Raw genomic sequence first — 6,494 nt, forward strand, 5'->3', positions numbered from 1 at the left:
AGGATAAATCAAAGTTTGATGAAATGCAAAGAATATAGTCATTGTGTAAATAATAAAGCTACTGGTTTTTGCAAATGTTCTGCTTTAATCTGTTTCTCTTAACGCGGTGTACACAGTCCGTTTTTCTTCTCATCTCAATAAGGGCTTTGTGTTGAATGCATAGGACAATGAGAGTTCATATTCTTTTGTTGTCTAAGAAACTGGCCACGAGGTAGGCGTGTGTGTGTGTGTGTGTGTGTGTGTGTGTGTGTGTGTGTGTGTATACTATTGATGGAGGCGTGGGTCAGTGAAGTGGAAGGAAGTTGGAGTCGTCTCTGTTCTGAATGTGAGGAAGGATGACTATAAGATATATGTGAAGGAAGTGTCAGATGTGCACATGTGAGCACCTGCAGTGTAAGTGCAGGGAAAAGGTTCAGTTCCTTCAGCACAGAGTTGACTTTTCATTCCCAAGTGTTACAGGCATAAGATTACTGTACCATACTGAGGGGGAAACAGGGATTTCGGCAGATACACAGCAGCGGAGGCAGCCTTGTGTGTCTTGGCAACACTCATCTGGAGTTGTGTATGATTTTGTGAACATGTATATATAATACACTTTTATAGTATGCATAATATGTTTATGTACATTTAAGTGTTTTTCCTACATCTATCTTAATATATATATATAAATTGTGTGTGTGTGTGTGTGTGTGTGTGTGTAAGATACTTTGTACTCCTATACTTATGAGGATGATGAGTCCCCACAAGCATAGAAAAAGAATTTTGTGATAAGTGGGGACATTTTTCTGGTCTTCGTGTGTATAACTGCAGTGTGTGTGTGTGTGTATGTGTGTGTGTGTGTGTGTGTGTGTGTGTGTGTGTGTAAGATACTTTGTACTCCTATACTTATGAGGATGATGAGTCCCCACAAGCATAGAAAAAGAATTTTGTGATAAGTGGGGACATTTTTCTGGCCTTCGTGTGTATAACTGCAGTGTGTGTGTGTGTGTGTGTGTATGTGTGTGTGTGTGTGTGCCCGTGTGCGCATTTTAGGTTTAGGTCAAGGTTAGAATTAGGATTAGGTTACGTTTAGGTACGTTGTGCTTGTAGGGTGTCAATGAGGGGTCCTCAAAAATGTACAGATAAAGCCATGTGTGTGTGTGTATGTTTGTGCGTGTGTGCATGAGTACGTGTGTGTGTGTGTGTGTGTGTGTGTGTGTGTGAGAGAGAGAGCGAGAGAGAGAGGGGTACTGTCTTTGATTCTTAAATGTAAAATAGCCAGGAGTCAGTCTGACGGCACCACTGTTTGGTAGATACGTGGTTGGAGGCGTGTGAGAAAGTCTACATGTGTCCATGCGCCTTTGCAGTGTTAGAGAAGAGTTCATATGACAGACTGACAGACAGATGCTCAGATGGCCACAGGAAAGATGCCTTAGATGCCTCCCAGCCTGTCTCCTCAACTGATGCATACAGTATACTAATGCACACACCAACAATTCCTTTGTCTCTTGCTCTCCCTCACACACACACACACACACAGCTGACGCGCTCTGTCTTTAGCTAAAAGACCAGACGGTCTCCTACTGTGCTATAGGACCAGGGTCAAAGGTCATCTCATATATCACTTCCAATCATGTATGACCCTCCTCACTGGCTGGTTTTCAGACGGCACGGTAAAAACAAAGGAGAACGCTATTTGGCAGAATTACAATTTCAAGTGCAACGGAAAACAGGACGATGTTGGCAAACTCGACAAATTCACGGTCGTCCTTTGATGACATTTACACACACCAAAATGTGCTGTCGTGATGATGAAATGATTGCTTGATTTGGCTGAAGCTAATAAATGTATATCTAGAACTAGACGCCTAGCACCTCATATATATTTGGAGTTTATGTTCATTTAATACAATGAGTACACATTTTTCTACAACTCCTTTCATTTATAGTGAAGATGTTATCTCAAACAGATGAGTCCTGATGTGAAGTTTGAGGACTTCAGTATCATTCAATAAAGTACTTTTTAAAATGCAACTTTATAGGCTTGCTTTTATGTGATACTTCAATTATTTTATGCAATTATTTTACTATGAAATGCATTCTACGATATTCTTATTCCTTCTTGTTTTACTCATTTTAATGTATCTTAAATATGCTGTTTGCTTTCATTTGTCATAGTACTATGTAAACTATTTCATAGGGCAGTACTACTAATGATAATAATAATAATGACCATGATTATACTAGTAATAATGAGAATAATGATGCCCTGTGATGAACGGCGGTCTCTCCGGGTCATCTTTCTGCTTTCTGACCAATGTCTGATGGATTAAGCAGGTATAGCAAAATGAATGAATTAATATTGCTAAACAAATAATAATAATGATGAATATTATGTTATTTCTTTTTAATTAGAGGGCAGCTGCGGTATGCCAGGCATTTCACAATCACACAGCACAAACCTGCTTCATGCTGTCTCATATGGATGGCATGCACATTTGCTGCAGTCCCGTTGAATCATTTAAGAAGAACAGAAGAAGAAAGCCACTTGATTTTGTCATTGTATGGATTACAATGAAATGTGTCTTCTGCATTTAACCCATCCTAGTGTATAGGTGCAGTGGGCAGGTGCAGCACCCGGGGACCAACTCCAGTTCTTATTTCCATTGCCTTGCTCAGGGGCACAGGCAGGAGTATTAACCCTAACATGCATGTCTTTTTGATGGTGGGAGGAAACTGGAGCACTCAGAGGAAACCCACACAGACACGGGGAGAACATGCAAGCTCCAAACAGAAAGGACAATAGGCTTCTCAATTATTAAAACACATTAGATATGCACAGCCCATACTGGACCCATGCTTGTATGATCCTGTTGAGTTTCAGCATTGACAGGTGGACTTTGCAGAAACGATTGCTTTACTTTTCCCAGCTTTTCCTGACCCTTTCCAAATACTAGCAGTGAGGTGTTGGAGGCCGTAAGTTAGGTTGGCAGTAAGCAAGTGAACTCCCACTCTGTTTAGATAAACCCCGTCCATTCTGAAACGGTTTCGCTGCTGCCAGAATAGGTTGAAGTTGTCATTGAAGTTCAGTTTTTTGAGCAGTGCATGCGGCGGAAAGCCAGGTATTTAATGCCGTCAAATGGCTGAAATGTTCAATTCCTTTCCCTAATTCAGGGTTTGAATTAAAATAGGGCCCAGGAGTGCTCAGCGCTCCCAGACAAGTCTGTTGTGCCCCTTGAGGGAGCAAAAATAAAATGTCGGGGGCCCCTATTAATATTGATAATTGAACATTTTCATGCATCTGAAGGAAGAGTATGTCAAGAGTGTGCTGTAGGTGAAGAGAGTGTCAGACCAAGTGATGAGTATGAAGCTGGAAATCGAAGGTGTATTGCTGAATGTTATCAGTGCAAGTTGGGTGTGAGATGGGAGAGAAAGAAGAATTCTGGAGTGAGTTGGATGAAGTGGTACCCTACCCAAGGAGGAGAGAGTGGTGATTGGAACAGACTTCAATGGACATGTTGGTGAAGGGAGCAGAGGTGATGAGGAGGTGATGGGTAGGTATGGTGTCAAGGAGAGAAATGCGGAAGGACAGATGGTGGTGGATTTTGTGAAAAGGATGGAAATGGCTGTGGTGAATACATATTTCAAGAAGAGGGAGGAACACAGGGTGACGTACAAGAGTGGAGGAAAGTGCACACAGGTGGTCTATATCTTATGTAGAAGGTGCGATCTAAAAGGGATTGGAGACTGCAAGGTGGTGACAGGGGAGAACGTAGCTGGGCAGCATTGGATGGTGGTCTGTAGGATGATTTTGGAGACCAAGAAGAGGAAGCGAGTGAAGGCAGAGCCGAAGATCAAATGGTGGAAGTTTAAGAAGGAAGACTTGTGTGGTGTTCAGGCAGGAGTTAAGACAGGCACAGGGTGGTAGTGAAGAGTTGCCAGATGGCTGGGCAACCACTGCAGAAATAGTGAGGGAGACAGCTAGGAAGGTACTTGGTGTGTCATCAGGACAGAGGAAGGAAGACGAGGGGACTTGGTGGTGGAATGAGGAAGTACGGCAAAGAATACAGAGGGAGAGGTTGGCAAAGAAGAAGTGGGATAGTCAGAGAGATGAAGAATGTAGACAGGAGTACAAGGAGATGCAGCGTAAAGCAAAGAAGGAGGTGGTAAAGGAAAAGGCGTAAGGTGAGTTGTATGACAGGTTAGACACTAAGGAAGGAGAAAAGGACTTGTACTGATTGGCTAGACAGAGGGACCGAGCTGCGAAGGATGTGCAGCAAGTTAGGGCGATCAAGGATAGAGATGGAAATGTCCTGACAAGTGAGGAGAGTGTGCTGAGAAGGTGGAAGGAGTACTTTGAGGGGCTGATGAATGAAGAAATTAGAGAGAGAGAAGGTTGGTTGATGTAGGGATAGTGAATCAGGAAGTGCAGTGGATTAGCAAGGAGGAAGTGAGGGCAGCTATGAAGAGGATGAAAAGGAAAGGCAGTTGGTCCTGATGACATACCTGTGGAGGTATGGAGATGTTTAGGAGAGATGGCAGTGGGGTTTTTAACTAGACTGTTTCATACAATCTTGGAAAGTGAGAGGATGCCTGAGGAGTGGAGAAGAAGCATACTGGTACCGATTTTCAAGAACAAAGGCGATGTGCAGAACTGTAGCAACTACAGAAGTATAAAGTTGATCAGCCTCAGCATGAAGATATGGGAAAGAGTAATAGAAGCTAGGTTAAGAGGAGAGGTGACGATTAGCGAGCAGCAGTATGGTTTCATGCCATGACAGAGCACCACAGATGCGATGTTTGCTTTGAGAATGTTGATTGAGAAGTATAGAGAAGGCCAGAAGGAGTTACATTGTGTCTTTTTAGATTTAGAGAAAACATACGACAGGGTGCCGAGAGAGGAGGTGTGGTATTGTATGAGGAAGTTGGGAGTGGCAGAGAAGTACACTCACCGGCCACTTTATTAGGCACACCTGTCCAACTGCTCGTTAACGCAAATTTCTAATCAGCCCATCACATGGCAGCAACTCAATGCATTTAGGCATGTAGACATGGTCAAGACGATCTGCTGCAGTTCAAACCGAGCATCAGAATGGGGAAGAAAGGTGATTTAAGTGACTTTGAACGTGGCATGGTTGTTGGTGCCAGACGGGCTGGTCTGAGTATTTCAGAAACTGCTGATCTACTGGGATTTTCATGCACAACCATCTCTAGGGTTTACAGAGAATGGTCCGAAAAAGAGAAAATATCCAGTGAGCGGCAGTTCTGTGGGCGAAAATGCCTTGTTGATGCCAGAAGTCAGAGGAGAATGGCCAGACTGGTTCGAGCTGATAGAAAGGCAACCGTAACTCAAATAACCACTCATTACAACTGAGGTATGCAGAAGAGCATCTCTGAACGCACAACACGTCGAACCTTGAGGCAGATGGGCTACAGCAGCAGAAGACCACACCGGGTGCCACTCCTGTCAGCTAAGAACAGGAAACTGAGGCTACAATTCGCACAGGCTCACCAAAATTGGACAATAGAAGATTGGAAAAATGTTGCCTGGTCTGATGAGTCTCGATTTCTGCTGCGACATTCGGATGGTAGGGTCAGAATTTGGCGTCAACAACATGAAAGCATGGATCCATCCTGCCTTGTATCAACGGTTCAGGCTGGTGGTGGTGGTGGTGTAATGGTGTGGGGGATATTTTCTTGGCACACTTTGGGCCCCTTAGTACCAATTGAGCATCGTGTCAACGCCACAGCCTACCTGAGTATTGTTGCTGACCATGTCCATCCCTTTATGACCACAGTGTTCCCATCTTCTGATGGCTACTTCCAGCAGGATAACGCGCCATGTCATAAAGCTCGAATCATCTCAGACTGGTTTTTTGAACATGACAATGAGTTCACTGTACTCAAATGGCCTCCACAGTCACCAGATCTCATCCAATAGAGCACCTTTGGGATGTGGTGGACTGGGAGATTCGCATCATGGATGTGCAGCCGACAAATCTGCAGCAACTGCATGATGCTATCATGTCAATATGGACCAAACACTCTGAGGAATGTTTCCAGTACCTTGTTGAATCTATGCCACGAAGGATTAAGGCAGTTCTGAAGGTAAAAGGGGGTCCAACCCGATACTAGCAAGGTGTACCTAATAAAGTGGCCAGTGAGTGTATGTTGGAGTGGTGCAGAATATGCATGAGGGAGGTGTGACAATGGTGAGTTATGCAATTGGAATGACAGATGGGTTCAAGGTGCAGGTGGGATTACATCAAGGATCGGCTCTGAGCCCTTTCTTGTTTGCATTGGTGATGGACAGGTTGACGGACAAGATCAGGCAGGAGTCTCCATGGACGATGATGTTCGCAGATGACATTGTGATCTGTAGCGAGAGTAGGATGCAGGTTGAGGAGAGACTGGAGAGGTGGAGGTATGCACTGGAGAGAAGAGGAATGAAAGTCAGTAGGGGCAAGACGGAATACCTATGCGTGAGCAAGAGGGAGGACAGCGGAATGGTCAGG

Source organism: Lampris incognitus, chromosome 2 (genome assembly GCF_029633865.1).
Source record: "Lampris incognitus isolate fLamInc1 chromosome 2, fLamInc1.hap2, whole genome shotgun sequence".
NCBI lineage: Eukaryota > Metazoa > Chordata > Actinopteri > Lampriformes > Lampridae > Lampris > Lampris incognitus.